Source organism: Camelina sativa, chromosome 15 (assembly GCF_030686135.1).
Source record: "Camelina sativa cultivar CO46 ecotype springtype chromosome 15, ASM3068613v1".
Classification (NCBI taxonomy): domain Eukaryota; kingdom Viridiplantae; phylum Streptophyta; class Magnoliopsida; order Brassicales; family Brassicaceae; genus Camelina; species Camelina sativa.
In genome coordinates, this window is record NC_141894.1 from 30,692,216 (window position 1) to 30,709,024 (window position 16,809).

The following is a 16,809-nucleotide window of genomic DNA, read 5'->3' on the forward strand; positions in this document are numbered from 1 at the left end:
TTTATTAGCTTGTTATGTTTTAATAATCAATACTGGTCAAGAAATATCAATTATTTTATACATAATTAAATATGTATTTTCAGCATATTAAAAATGTTTAAAACATATGGTTGTAAATATTAATTGACTAGTATTGAAAAACTTCTCTAAATATCATTACTTGACCAGTATTGTTGGTTGTATAAATTACCTTAATATTAGCTTAACTTAAGGGGTGTTATATTGTTCTAATTTAAAAAAATTTTGATGACTTCAATAAACTCATAGAAAATGAATAAGTGAAAGATTTTAAAAATTGCTAGAGAGTTTTCTATAATCTTATTGATTAGTTTTTATATAATTTTGTAAAGTCACCCAAACGATTTCTCCATTTTTAATGAAACGTTCTATTACTCTAATTTGTGAAAATGTGTATAAAATCATAAACAATAATATAATAATTGAATTCGTTTACAATCCTCGATTATTTTGTGTTAGTTAAATAGCACAAAACTTTTGTTGTCTATAAAAAATTCAGAATTTAAAACCCCCAGATTTATTAAGTTTTTTGGTGGTTTTTTTACAGATCACAAAATAATAACACCAAATTTTAAGAAAATCTTGATTGAGGAGAAATGGTTAGTAATACTCTTTTATAGATACCTTTTTAAAAAAATACAATTTTTCGCTATTTTCATTTTTGCCCTTTTGCACGATTACAATATATTAAATTGATTTTTAGAATTATTTTTAAGGTTTGGATTCTCTATTTACATTTAGGGTATAGGTTTGAGGGTGTAGAATTTTGATATTTGAATTTTAGAATTTAGTCATTTTATATGTAGAAAAAGTTATTATTAAAAACGGAAAACAAGAAAAGGTATTCTTACAAAAGTGTATAGAAAAATGGTATTTTCAAAAAATTTCAAAAGGGTACAGAAAAATTGTATTTTTGCAAATCCCCCAACAATCTAAGTCATTATAAAAACATCAAAAAATATGAAGAAAATAATTCTTTAAGACATTACTTATTATGAAACGGAGGGATTATTTTAAGACATTACTTATTATGGGACGGAGGGTTTATTTTAAGACATTACTTATTATGAAACGGAGAGAGTATAAGATTCACAATAATTGTAACATCCGCGAACTAAAATCCCGGTTTAGGAGGTGCATCGATCGATGCATGATCGGTTTTTCGCGAGTCGACTTAAGTTAAACGCTCGTTTGGTTGCGTTTTGGGTTAGGAAAACCCTTGAAGTCGAGCATAAAAGGGGGAGTTTGTCGTCCTTAGTCGAGTTTAGCCGTTTTTGAGAGAAAAAGAAGAGAGAAAGTGTTCTTGAGCGTACTAGTGAGTTTTTGAGAGATTTCTAGCTATTCTTGAGAGATCTGAAGCTAGGATTGTGCGGGAAGCTTGCTAGGAGTGTAGATCCATCTGTTTAGAGCAAATTTCTTCTATGGCAAAGGTGAGTGCATGACCATGGCTTATCTAAGCTTGAAATTTCTCTAATTTATGTGTTTATGTGTTATGTGGTTGATTCCTTGGCTTCTTTGTGGCATTGGATCGTGTTTGATGTGTTTAGGAACGAAGATCTGGCGAGGAGCTCCAGGGAAGACAGTGCATCGGTCGATGCAATGCAAGGACGGCGCAATAAGACCTAGGAGTATCGGTTGATGCCATGTGGAGGTGTCGATCAATGCAATTAGGGATTTCGTGGAATGTCGAGCATGCATCGGTCGATGCAGTTGATTCTTGCATCCGTCGATGCAACCCCAATCAATGTTGGTCGATGCAGTGGTTGGTGTCGGTCGATGCATTTTTCTAGTTTGTTTGTTGATTGTTGTTTGATGGTTAGAGAATCTCAATTGCTTATGTGTATAGCTCAGTAGATGAGAGGATTGCCTCACTGAGTGTTTATGACAATACTCATGCATCTCAATTTATGTTTCTGATGGGAAGATGGGCTCACGGGCCTAGTGAGAGGGCGTGAGGCCCATTAAATAAAGTGGACCCATGGACTGAGAGTAAACATAGGCCCCACTAAAAGATGACGGTCGGGGCATTACAAGAATAGAATCAATATATGCAACACGTACTTTATTTTTCATTTTCTACATTTCAATTTTCACTTATTAACTTATATTAGCTTTAATTAAACTTGCAGAAAATCTATGGCTTGAAAATGAATCTAACTTTGATTTGGTAAAGTTTATGTACTCCACTCTATATATTCTTTATAAATTCAAAAACATGTGAAAATTATAGATTTATTTTTTAAAGCAGATACCAATACATGTGATTATATAATTTCATCTTAGAGGTACTAGTTAGTTATAGTATCAAAGATCAACACAACAACATTTTCCTCTATTAACACAGAAACCATGATGAGTTCTCTTTCTCATAATACAAAACGCATTGCAGATTTCACGTTCACACAAGTGATAGTTGTAGCATTTGAGTGTTGGTCGCAAAAATCGGCTAGGTTGATAACCTATATACAGTATTAACAATAATCAATAGCCATTAACAAAGAGTGAAATCATCATAATGATAATTACAAAATGAAAGTATGAATAACAATAAACAATTACCCGGACTTTCAGCAGTTGTATGAAGACAATGAACAAAAGATATGATGAAGATGATAGTAAAACAAAATGCCACTAAAGTTTTCATAGTGATAGCTATTATTTTAGTGATATTCACTCAACTTTTTCTAATGAGATGTTCTTCACTTAAACTGATTATATATATAATATATAACAACACTAAATATGTTTATTTTTTTTTTCCTGGTCAAAGATGCAAAATAATATAATCTTTTGATTTATTTCCCTATAGATGTATTAAAAATTATTTTATTAGCTTATTATGTTTCAATACTGGTCAAGCGATATTAATTACTTTGTACATAATGAAATATATATTTTTCAGCATATTTAGTTAAGGTTTTGAAATATTCTATGTTTAACTAAATATGCTATGGTTGTTAATATTACTTGACTAGTATTAAAAAAAGTTCTCTAAATATTATTACTTGACCAGTATTGATGATTGTATACAATATCTTAATATTGACTAGATTAGGATCCATGCTAGAGCACGGGTTGAAATTCTTTTTATTTATATTATAATTTAAGAATAAATACGATTCCAAAAATCACGATTAATGCTAGATTATGACCTTAAAAACTTTTAAAATCAATCATATAAATTATATTTCATTCTAAAATTATAATATAAATAAAAGGAATTTCAACCCGTGTTCTAGCACAAGTCCTAATCTAGCATTAAGGTTTAATTTTTAATTTTTGAATACAATCCCGAAGATCACGATTATCTTGTTAAATTAGCGAGATTTGATTCTTTTTTTTTTATGATTGAGAGTATATTTTTATCCCTTTAATAACTTTTTTATTGATGTGATTTATCAATAAAATCTGTGGAAAATAAATTGGTAATATTGTGATTCTAGATATTTGGAACCATATACGTGATCTTCCAAAAATAAAGTTTGCAATATCCATGAACTATCAATTTGGAATAACCCGTTTAAGATTTTCGGTTACAATTAAGGTTTTATTTGTTACAATTAATATATGGATTTATTTATAACCTATGTATAACCTATTTGTAACCATTTATTAAAATTATAAAGTCTACCAAAATAATGTTTTGTATTTCCGTTTTATTATGAAGGGGATTCTTTTAGCTTAATATTCAGCATACGTAAAAATTTCCGATGGTTGTAAATATTCAAAATTAAGGGTATTAATTAATTGTCCAGAGCTTCACAAAATAAAATAAAAATAGATTAGCCTAATTTTTACAATAGATTTGGTAGCCTTTACCAATGTTTTTGTATATTTTTGCTGTTATTTTGACAGACATGTTTTTCTGGCAAATGTACACAGTAGTATAACAAAGAAGACAGGTTGTAAATATTATCTTTTCAATATTTAGGTTTAAAATTTAACACGTTAAATGATTTGGTAACATCTCTCAACAATGGTTAACTCACACTGCAAATTTAAAACAAGATTTTGGGTTAACATCATTATGGGACAATGTAATTTTTTTTTGCATCATTTAGAAAACCGATGCTTTAATTCATGTCAAAAATTCTAGCATCACTTTTTCTTTTGGTTTTAACGTGGTCTACAAAACTGACGCAACCTGTTTGATTACCATTTGCACAATTATTCTTAAATTAAATTAATTGTGACAAAAAAATACAAAACGGCAACTAAAACATTATATATATATATATATATATATATATAATAAGAGGCAAAAAGTAATAGTCTTAGAAAAATACAAAATCCTAGAACATGAATTGTATATAGCTTACTCCTATCTATGTTTATTTCATGGACGTTTTTGTGTAGATTGAGTTTCCACAGCTGAGCTAAGGCTCATCAATATGAAGATTTCAGTTAAATTTTGAAGAAAGTGCACTTGGAGATGAACCAAAATAAGAAAACTTTGTAACACCCGCGAACCGGATTTCTGGTTTGTGCATCGATCGACGCCAAGAAAGAGAATCAATCAACTCGTAGTTGGTTAACATGCGGGTTAATTCTAATGTCGGTTCAACGCGGCTTGATGGGGAAAACATAGGACTCGCCTATAAAAAGGAGTTTGACGCCCTAGAGTGTGGTTTAGCCATTTTTCATCTCAGAGAGAAAAGAGAAAGAGAATTTCTAGTAAAATTGTTCTGTGGGCGAAGGAGAGGGTTTCTGTACGTGTTTTGGTGTGTTTGGAATGTGGAGAAGAAGATCTAAGGGTGTGTGTCGAGTAGAGGTTGCTGGAGGGCTTGGATCTTGCTGTTCTTTGTCAGTTTCAACCAAAACAAGAGGTGAGTGCGGGATCACAACTTATCTAAGCGATTAGATGTGTGCTTTGTGTGAATTTGTGTGTTTGATTGCTTGTATGCTTGCTTGTGAGTGTTTTTCATGGTGTCGTGGTCTATTGAGAGCGGATTTGACATCACAGACCTTATGGTAAGAGTTGGAGCCGAGAGGAGTCCGGGAGAGATCGTGTTCGGTGATGTTTCGCGCGATTGCATTGATCGACACAACAAGGATTTTGGTGGAGATGCAAATAAGCATCGATCGATGTAAGGAGTGCGTTGATTGATGATATATCATGGTTTTTACGGTTTTTACCATGATATATGTGTGCTTTTTGAATATTGGATTTGCTTTTAGGTTCTTTTTGAGTCTTTGTAGGGACATGCAATTTAGGATGATTTGGAGCTTAATGGGGAATTTTGGAGCATTTTTGGAGACATTTTAGGTGTTGAGGCTAAAGCACAGCAGCTGGTTTTCTACATCGGTCGATATTCCTGAGAGAGCCCGATATTCGTTTCCAGAAAGTTTACAAATAGAAAATATGGTTTTCCACATTGGTCGATATTGCTGAGGAGTGCCCGATGTTTGGTGTTGGGAAAAATAAATTCACTCTTGGTTATACTTCGGTTAGGTAAGCTTAAACCGATGTTAGTCAACTTAAAAGAATGTATATCATATTGATAAGACCGTATGTCATATTGATAAGTCTTATATTAATAAGATTACTAGATTTTAACCCGTGGTACATCGCGGGCATATAATTTTTTATTATTATTTATATTTTATATTCTATTTTTTTTTGTTAAATATTGGATGTTTTGCAAATAGAGGAATAATTAAATTTCCCGACCGTTTGTGCGACTAAATGTTTATATTAAGTTTATAACCCGCAATATACTTCATGACTATTTGTTTGTTATATTTAGTTTGTTTTGTTTAGTATTTGAGATTCTATTTTGATTTTTAATTATTATAACAAAAAAATAAGAGATCTAAATACATAGTAAGTCATTTATCCACTATGATTAAGTAACATTTTTCCTAATGGTTTAATTATTTTACAAAATCTTAGTTAAATCATCTTAATTTTTATGTCAAATATTCTAATATTAAGTGTTGACAAATAATAAAATGAAGATTTAACCCGTGTTAGCACATGATATTTTATTAATTCCAACATGTCTTCTTTATAAGTCATCTACTATATAACCATATTATATAGTATTTTTTTTAATTTTACATATTCGTAATATTTTAAAATTTTATTAAGTTTATATATATATATATATTAATTATAATATTTAAATAAATGTGAATCGAAATTCTTCTTACGTTAAGAATCAAAGCTCACGGGTTTTGGAAAACAAAATAGGAATCAAATTGTTGTTTTTTTTTGTTTGCAAATGATTCTGAGATAGAATATCTTCAATACAAAATAGAAGTTGTGATTAAATATATCATAGTTTCTGTTTTCATATTGATTCTGCTATATTATTTTAGTTGGAAATGAAATGTTATGTAAATTATTAGGAAACAAAACTGAAGTAATGCTATTTTTGGAAATTTTTTAGGGATTCACTTTGTAAATAAGTACAAATAAAAGGGTAGAACCCAACGACCCGGCTGAGTTGTCAAAATTTTGGCTGAGTTATCACAACGACACGGCTGAGTTACCATTTTCTGATTGGCTGAGTTATGAAAAACGGCTGACTTATGAGATGTTGTTACGGCTGAGTTATGGTAAAAAAAACTATAACTCAGCCGTCATAGGCTGACTTATCGACAAGTCAGCCGTTTGACGGTTGACTTATTAGCAAAAGATTAATTACTAGAATGTTATTCAGTTACGGCTGACTTATCAAACGATACGGCTGAGTTACATATTTTCAGTTGATGAAGCGGTTGAGTTTGGCAGCAATTTTTTTTTGCTTTTTAATTACTGTAATGTTTTTCATGTTGTGGCTGAGTTTTAGTTAGGCTGAGTTATGGTATTTTTTTGATGGCTGACTTGCCACGTCGGACGCAGCATCCATGTCAACATTCCATGTCATCATCTTTTTTCTCCGGAAATACGAAACGTCGTTCGACTATGGTTCTTCAACTGGTTAATAAGTGAACTATATACCTTCTTATTATTCACCTTGTTCTTCTACTTCTTCTTCACTTTCTTCTTCACACCTTGTTCTTCTACTTCTTCTCCACCTTGTTCTTCATTATCTTTCATGGATTCAGTTCCGATACTAGTTGTGTCCGGTAATTGGATAAAGACACAGAGATATGTATTTAACTCCGACGATAGAGGGTGTATAGTTGTGCAGATAGATGGAGGCACAACACACGACAAGCTTGTGAAGCTTGTTCTTGAAGACTACGGATTGGACTCGTTTAGCCATGAGCTAAAGCTGAGCTACATGTTCTCGAACAGGGCAATGAAACATATGGCGCATGATACTCCACCAGTTTTTGTCTCCAATGATCGACAGTTGCAATGTTTTTTGGGGCTATGGAAAACCGATCAGCTACGTCTCTGTGTAGAGTTTTCGGCGAAAGAGTCTAGTGGAGCTAGAGGAAGTATGATTCGGCGAAGCAGAGACTCGAAAGCAGAATCTACATACGAAGTGTGCGGTGGGGGATTTGAAGGCACTTGTTTTGACTATGGTAAGATCGTTGACAAAGAAAACGAAGAAGAAGCTGTCAAAGTAGCATCTGACAAAGAAGAAGACGATGAATTTTCAACCCGATTTGATGTTTTCGACGACTCCGATGGTGAGTCATCTGATGACGAGAAGTTTTCTGTATTGGGCGAGCCTCAAAGTAAAGTGGAAGACCCACCTACTCCGCCTCCTCAGAAGAAAGCTCATAAAGATGATAACTTTGCCGGATCAAAGATGAATCCGGAGGCTATTAGGTTGGAGGTGTCAACGCTAAAAATTGCTGTAGGACAACGATACAGTAGCAAAAAGCAGTTCAGGAATCACGTGAAACTTATTTCGGTTAGGGATGGATTTGATTTTAATGTACCAACCTCAAATCCGAGACAAGTGGTTTTTAGGTGTTGGGTTAAAGGATGTCTTTGGAGAGTTTGTGCATCTGTACAAGGGGATGACCCGGATTTTCATGTTCGTGTATACGATTCGGAACACACATGTTATGTGACAGAATGTTCTACTAGATGCCGCCAATCAACAGCTGATGTATTGGCAGGTCTTTACAGGGACTATCTTGGTGATCTTGGTCCGGATGTTAAACCTAAAAGTGTCGGAGTCATTTTCAATAAGCAATTTAGTCTAAAGGTAATTATAGGCTGAGTTACTTATTGATAACAATGGCTGAGTTATAGGTATGTATAGGCTGAGTTATTTACATTTTACGGCTCATTTATTGATTATTTACGGCTGACTTATTCGAATGTATCGGCTGAGTTATATATATATATATATATATTATGGCTGATTTATTAATTTGTTGGTGTCAACAGATGGGTTATTGGAAGGCATATTGAACACTGCTGAATGCAAGGCAGATCGATCAGGGAACTCCTGAGGAAAGTTTTAGCGAGTTGTCTTCTTACATATACAAGTTAAAAAGGGAAAATCCGGGTACAGTCACGCGTCTTCAAATAGGTGATGAAGATAGATTCAAATATGTTTTTATTGCTTTTGGTGCGAGTATTACTGGGTTTGCTTTCATGCACAAAGTTGTTGTTGTCGACGGAACGTTTCTCCATGGTAGTTACAAAGGGACGCTTCTAACAGCCCTAGCTCTGGATGGTAACTAATTTTCCCATTGGCTTTCTCTGTTGTTGACACTGAAAATGATGAGTCTTGGCGTTGGTTCTTTACACAACTCAAAGTTGTCATTCCAGACGAAAAGGATCTTGCGATAATCTCCGACAGACATAAGTCAATAGGGATAGCGATTGGTCAAGTGTATCCGTTGGCTTCGCGTTGAATTTGCACTTACCATTTGTATAAGAACATCTTGGTGAAGTTCAAAGGAAAACATTTGTTCCCTCTGGTGAAAAAAGCGGCAAAGTGTTTTAGGCTACTGATTTTAATGAGGCTTTCAATGAGATTGAAGCACGTCATCCCGAACTACATGGATACCTCCAACGAGCTGGTGTCCGAATGTGGGCGTGTGTTCATTTCCCGGGTGAAAGGTACAATTTAATGACAACGAATATTGCAGAATCAATGAACAATGCACTGTCAAATGCTAGAAGTCTTCCCATAGTTCGACTTCTTGAATCGATACGGGATATGATGACCAGATGGTTTTCTAAACGGAGAGAGGATGCAAAATTGCAGCTAACAACGCTCACTCGAGGTGTTGAGAAACTGTTACAGGCAAGTTTACATAAGTCAGTCATCAATGTTGATAACTCAGTCATAACAGTTACAATATCTCAGCCGTTATTGTTTCCTTATCTCAGCCATTACCATTATAGTTTTCATAACTCAGCCATTGTTGTTTCAATAACTCAGCCGTAATTGTTTTCATAACTCTCAACCTAAACCGTTTTTTCTTAATAGGACCGTGTCACCGCAGCAAGACTTATGGAGGTACAAACGATTGATGCTGTACACGTGCAAGTGAAATATGGATCATCTTTGCATGTTGTAAATTTAGAAATTAAAAGTTGCACATGCCGTCGTTTCGACCACGAGAAAATACCATGCATCCATGCAATCGCAGCTGCAGAGCATATGGATGTGTCTCGTATATCCATGTGCGATCCGAAATTTAGGAGTGTAGATTTGGTTAACGGATGGGCTGGTTCAATCATGCCTCCAGATGAATCATTCCCTGCTCTTGAAGTTGTGGATAATCAGAAGTGCTTGGCTCCGATTGTTGTGAACCAGCCAGGAAGGCCAAAGAAGCGTAGGATTAAATAATCTTTGGAAGTTGCCACTGAAAATAAACGCCGTAGGAAGAACCACTTATGTTCGCGATGTAAGCAAGTTGGGCAAAATGCGAAAACTTGTGCTCTATAGTTAGGGAGATTTATTTTATTTTGTGTTATTACTCATCTGTCAAGTATTATAACTTTATTTTGTGCTATTACTCATCTGTCAAGTATTATAACTCAGCCATAACGCACTATAACTCAGCTATAACTCACTATAACTCAGCTATAACTCACTATAACTCAGCCATCACATGAATCGACGAGACATTTCATCCCGTATCACGATAACACTGCCGTCATAAAATATAACTCAGCTATATAATCAGTCGTATAAATCAGTCGTTTGTTTTCATATTGTTTCTTTGATAACTCAGTCATGACATGAATCGACTATATCTTTCGTTTTCCCGTAAAAGCTATAACTCAGCCGTAAATAGGATAACTCAGCCATGAAATTACACTTCGCTAAAATCGTTTTGATTAGTTTCCATTACACTTCATCCAAACAACAACAAAAAAATATATATATAATAACAATGCCTAAACGGCAGATCTCTGGTCGGGGAGCTCGATCCAAAGTTTCGCCACCAACCCTCTAGCGTTCTGGACGGTCTTGCAATCGCAAGACGGGTGCTGGGCCAGATATGTCAGTCTCCAATCGTTCCTCCACTGCGAGTTCGTTCACCGCAGTTTGCCAGATCTCTCGTTCCCGTTGTAAGGCCTCTAGCCTTTCGATTGGCAATCTGGAGCCTATAGACATCATGTCCTCTATAAAGGCACATGGGCCTTCAAGAAGATGGCGCTCGCGGAAGGCTTTACCCGATGACTCCAAGAAATTGACGTATCGGATTAACCTAGTCAAGTAAGCTCTATAGGCCCAGACATCCATCACGAACGGGAAGGCGGTTTCCCCCAGGGGTTCGCGATCGCCTTCTGGAAGATTGGGTATATTCATCCGATCGACCAGTTCTTTGCACGCCTTGTGCTCATCAAGTAGACGGACCATTCGCCAGTGTGCCAAGAAGTAACCTTGGACGATAAGGTCTTCCAGGACTTGAATGGTTCCCTCTAAACGGTAAAAATGATGGAGCTGGTCAAGTTTCAGCCAAAGCGCCCGAATATACCCGCCCATCCTCTTTCGCCGAGCTCGGTACTCTTGGAGTTCTAGCTGAAGGGGAGACACCCCCGGGTCAACAGTATTTGAGTTTGGAGCGACCTCACAAGATCGGGACGTCTCTCCTACCTCCTATGGGATGGGATTTTCTGGCTCCCGATTGCCGGATGCGGCAGCTATCGTTTCCCGGGTCTGTCTCAGCCATGCGGATCGAGTTGTTGCTGGCAGCCTTCTATTTCTTAAATTTGTGGAAGTTAGAATGTTTTATTCCCCCAACCTTCAACCCTATTTATATAGAGTCATGGGATGTAACCGCCGCTGAGTCCACCAATCAGACTGCAGCGAAATTTCCGCTGTGTCCCGAGAATAACTATAAAAGACCGTGCAACACATTTAATGAAACGCGTCTTTTGTTTTCATAACTCAGCCGTCAGAAAGTATAACTCAGCCATATAATCAGTCGTATAAATCAGTCGTTTGTTTTCATATTGTTTCTTTTGATAACTCAGTCATAACTCACTATAACTCAGCCATGACAAGAATCGACTATATCTTTCGTTTTCCCGTAAAGCTATAACTCAGCCGTTAAGCAATATTTTGGCAAGTTAACCTAATAATAGACGCGACCTTTCTTTTGATAACCCAGCCATATAGATCAGTCGTTTTTTTCATATTGTTTCTTTCGATAACTCAGTCATAACTCACTATAACTCAGCTTGTTGACATGAATCGACTATATCTTTCGTTTTCCCGTAAAGCTATAACTCAGCCGATAAGCAATATTTTGGCAAGTTAACCTAATAATAGACGCGACCTTTCTTTTGATAACTCAGCCATATAGATTGTTCATTTTGATAACTCATCCATTATTCACTATAACTCAGCCGTCACATGAATCGACGTGACCTTTCGTGTTCCCGTAAAACTATAACTCAGCCTCAAAGTGAGAGTAGATACTAAAATGTGGAAGCATGAAAGGTGGATACATAGAATTAGCCAAGAAAAAAGGGACGTTTAATACATGTAAAAGATGAGAAACTATACGAAGAAATGGAAAACAATTATTTTAAAATAAACAGAAATTAGAGTCACGAATTCATAAGGTAAAACTGGAAATTACTGCTAGAAACCCTAAAGGATCTCAGAAACTTTGAGGGACAACCACATAAGGTAACACTTGTTGCACATAATTTCATAGTCTCCGTAGCGGAGAGAATGGAAACCATAATTCAAACAACACATCACAGCACAAGCGGGTGAAGGGAGTGGCGGGATGTCAGGATAGCGATGGGTGGCTGAGTATGAGTTTTTGCGGGCCGTATTATAACGAGATAAATCATCCAGAAAATAATTACCGGTTATCATGGTATCCGACGATATCAGAGGATAATGATTTGCATCCAACAGCTGGAGGTAATCTACGGCCATAGCCTCATTCCCTTGACAAATACTTAGTACCCCACATGCTAAGGTGGCATAAGGATTGGCAGGTACAATACGACTGAGAATATCAATCCCACGCTGGATATCTCTATCCTCAGCCACAACCCTTAGCCCTTCGAAGTAAATTACAATGGGGTTGCCGGCGTCAAAGCATTTGACGAAGAAAGGCCTGTGCCTCCCTTCATTTTGGAGGCCACCATCAGGGGCATTGGATGTGTTGATTTCTGATGGATCAGTACAAAGCCAATATATAGCAGCTGTCTTTAGAATTTCATCACTGTATACTGCATTTTTCCCCCTATGACCAGCCCTTAAAATAGAACCAAGTGAGGACCATCGACCATAATCTGCACCATATTCTGCAACAAGGGAAACGATTTTTATGAAAACGTTGTCGGGGAGATCCGGCATCTTGGGTGGAGCGGACATAGTGTTATAAAAAATATTTTTTTTCTAGTTTGTAGTTGAGAGGTAATAAACTAAAAACGGGAATATTATAACTCAGTCACTTGGTTCTGTTTGTAGTTGATAAGTAATAAATAGACTAATAATTTTAGGGTTAAGCAATATTTTGGCGGGAAACCATAAGTTATTCCTGTAATAGACGCATCGACGAGACCTTTCCAGATTATTCCTACTGATAACATGACATGAATCGACGTGACCTTTTGCTTTCCCGTAAAACTATAACTCAGCCATAACATGAATCGACGTGACCTTTCGCTTTCCCGTAAAACTATAACTCAGCCATGAAGCAATATTTTGGCGGGAAACTAAACAATAAAATTAAGTTAAGTTAACCTAATTTTATTGGTAAGTAATATTTTGGCGGGACACCATAAGTTATTCCTGTAATAGACGCATCGACGAGACCTTTTCAGATTATTCCTACTAATAACTCAGCCATTACTTACTATAACTCAGCCATTACATAAATCGATGAGAATTATGGCTGAGTTATCATTAGAAAGGAAGGTTATTTCTTCAAATTGTTTATAATGATAACTCAGTCATAATTCTCTATAACTCAGCCGTCACATGACCTATAACTCAGCCATATAGATCAGTCGTATAAATCAGTCGTTTGTTTTCATATTGTTTCTTTCGATAACTCAGTCATAACTCACTATAACTCAGCCGTTAAGCAATATTTTGGCAAGTTAACCTAATAATAGACGCGACCTTTCTTTTGATAACTCAGCCATATAGATTGTTCATTTTGATAACTCATCCGTTATTCACTATAACTCAGCCGTCACATGAATCGACGTGACCTTTCGTGTTCCCGTAAAACTATAACTCAGCCTCAAAGTGAGAGTAGATACTAAACTGTGGAAGCATGAAAGGTGGATACGTAGAATTAGCCGAAGAAAAAAGGGACATTTAATACATGAAAAAGATGGGAAACTAGACGAAGAAATGGAAAACAATTATTTTAAAATAAACAGAAATTAGAGTCACAAATTGTTCAGGTAAAACTGGAAATCACTGCTAGAAACCCTAAAGGATCTTAGAGACTTTGAAGCACAACCACCAAAGGTAACAGTTTTTGCACATGATTTCAAAGTCTCCGTAGCGGAGAGAACGGGAACACATCACAGCACAAATGGGTGAAGGGAGTGGCGGGCTGTCAGGATAGCGAAGGGAGGATGAGTATGAGTTTTTCCGGGCCGTATCAAAACGAGATAAATCATCCAGAAAATAATTACCGCTTACAATGGCATCTGAAGACATCAGAGGAGAATGATTTGCATCATCCAGCTTGAGGTAATGGACGGCCATATCCTCATTCCCTTGACAAATACTTAGTACCCCACTTGCTAAGGTGGCAAAATCATTGGCCGGTACAATATGACTGAGAATATCAATCCCACGCTGGATATCTCTATCCTCAGCCACAACCCTTAGCCCTTCGAAGTAAATGGCAATGGGGTTGCCGGCGTCAAAGCATCTGACGAAGAAAGGCTTGTGCCGCCCTTCATTTTGGAGGCCACCATCAGGGGCATTGGATGTGTTGATTTCTGATGGATCAGTACAAAGCCAATATATAGCAGCTGTCTTTAGAACTTCATCACTGTATACTGCATTTTCCCCCCTATGACCAGCCCTTAAAATAGAACCAAGTGAGGACCATCGTTCTTCTGTAGCATCTTCTGCAACAAGGGAAACAATTATTATGAAAACATCGTCGGAGAGATCCGGCATCTTGGGTGCTCGAGCGGACATAGTGTTGTAAAAAATAATTTTATTCTAGTTTGTAGTTGAGAGGTAATAGACTAAAGTAACAGGAATACTTGTATATATACAGAGATGGAATAATATTATATTATTTGGTTAGACCAGAGTACAAGAAAGTTATTTGGAAGATGAATTTCGTTTTCAACTCAGCTGTAAAGTGAATATATCAGCCATTACTCTTTTGATAACTCAGCCATAACTCACTATAACTCAGTCGTAACATGACCTTTTGTTTTTCCGTAAATAATATAACTCAGCCGTCAAATCATATATATCATTCATTTACCTTCAAAATTTTTCTTATGATAACCCAGCCATTACTTTCTATAACTCAGTTATAATATGTCATTTCGTTTTCCGTAAATATTATAACTCAGCCGTCAAGCGATATTTTGGCGGGAAACCATAAGTTAACCTAATAATAGACGCGACCTTTCGTTTTTCCTATTGTTTTTCCTTTATATTTTCCTCATTCATATGTCTGACTCTCTTTCATCTCTTTCATCTCTTCTTCGTTTCTATTGTTTCTCTTTATCTTCTCTTAAATCACAGATCTGTCTATCTGTTACATCTTCCTATCGACATGGAAGTTGTTCCTCACATTGATGGACAGTTTTTTAGAGATGTCGAAGCGATCATTTGCGCCACTGGTCGGGAGAATATTCCGGTTCTAAACCCTGGTGTGGGTTCCTTGGTAGACAAAACCACTGTTACGTGGATCAAGTTCCTTCACGTTCTCTCTATCGTGATTGGAGGAATACTTCAACACAACTGGCACCATGCGTGGCCGACTTACCGCTTGATTCCCTTCCACTTTAAGAGACGGTGGTTTCTCCTCCTCGCCGTAAGATCAATAAAACAAACCATATTGATATTATTCTATACTTTTATCGTTTCTTTCCTTTAATTGTAGCGTAAATACACGTGGGATCCAAAGCATACTTTAACGGTCTGGAAGCAGTTTAATTTGGTGGCTAAAACGTTATTCAGATCCCAGATACGTGCTCTCAAGAGGATATGGGCGAGTGGTGGCAATAAACCCGAGATGCTGACTAGCATAGTTTGGAATGATTTGGTCGATATGTTTGAAGAATTTGGCCCAGATGACGTCGGTTTCAAAAAGCGATTTTCATTGTACTTTTGTGTCGTCTTCTACATGAACTAATGAACTATGAACTACGAACTATGATTTTGTGTTTCTTTTTTTTTTGATTTCGTTTATGTTATACTTTCATATTAAAATAAATCAGTCGTTATTACGATATCTCAGCCATCACAGAATGATAACTCAATCATAAAGTTCAATAAGTCAACCACAATATAGAATAACTCAGCCATCACTTTACCGTAACACTTTGAATAATAATTTTAAATTGTCGGACAAATACTTTTACAAAAAATAAAAATGCGTGAAACGTTTTAATAATTTCGAGAGACGTTTTAATACTTTAAGAAAAATAAAATTCTAAATTCGAATAAGAATTATTTAATTATTTGCAATAATATCTTGTGATAAAAAGCTCACTTTATGAATTTATTATGCGTGTGGATTTGAGCAGGCACAGAATTAGTGATTTTTTGCGCTTCCCTAACAACACCTTTTGTAATATCGAGAGACGTTTTAATACTTATAAGGAATCTGACAGAACAAAAGACCCAATAAAGAAAGAAGAATACATTTTCATATCTTCATATTATTGAGAAGATCCTAAACGATAACTCAGCCATAACTTTACCATAACTCAGCCAACCCCCAAATTAGAATGACTAAATAACCGACCAAACCGAACCAAACCGGAAACTATTTTTTCCATTATTTTCAATTAATTACAGTTATATTCGGCTTGCTATCGGGTATATTAAGTTAATCGACCTAATTTGGATAACATTTGGGTTATTTATGGTTATATATTCATCTAACCGACACATAACCGGAAATAACCGAAAAGTAATTTCTAAAATTTTTAAAATTTGAAAAATGGTTATCATATTAGTATATCCAAATTACCACCTTAAACCAAACACAATATAACCAAAACCAAACTGTTATATTAAAACCCATAATATTAAAAATATGAAACATACACCTCTAACCCTAACCCTAACCCTAACCCTAACCCTAACCCCTAAATTTCATGTTTTGAATGTTTTACACATTTTGATCAGAATGTGTAAATATCAATCTTTATCTATAATTATTACTTTTCATTGCTTATAGTGATTGTAATATTCCTTTTTTCATTCTATATTTTAATTTTGAGTTATA

At 35.6% G+C, this 16,809-nt stretch overlaps 1 long non-coding RNA gene across 1 annotated transcript; it reads right to left on the minus strand.

Moving 5' to 3' along the window:
- Window positions 1-2,234: 2,234 nt before the first annotated feature.
- On the minus strand, window positions 2,235-2,724 carry LOC147927364 (uncharacterized). Its single transcript, XR_015582589.1, has 2 exons — window positions 2,578-2,724; window positions 2,235-2,477 (listed from the first exon to the last, which is right to left on the minus strand). It is a non-coding gene; the product is annotated as an uncharacterized LOC147927364 (long non-coding RNA).
- Between the last annotated feature and the right edge of the window lie 14,085 nt (window positions 2,725-16,809).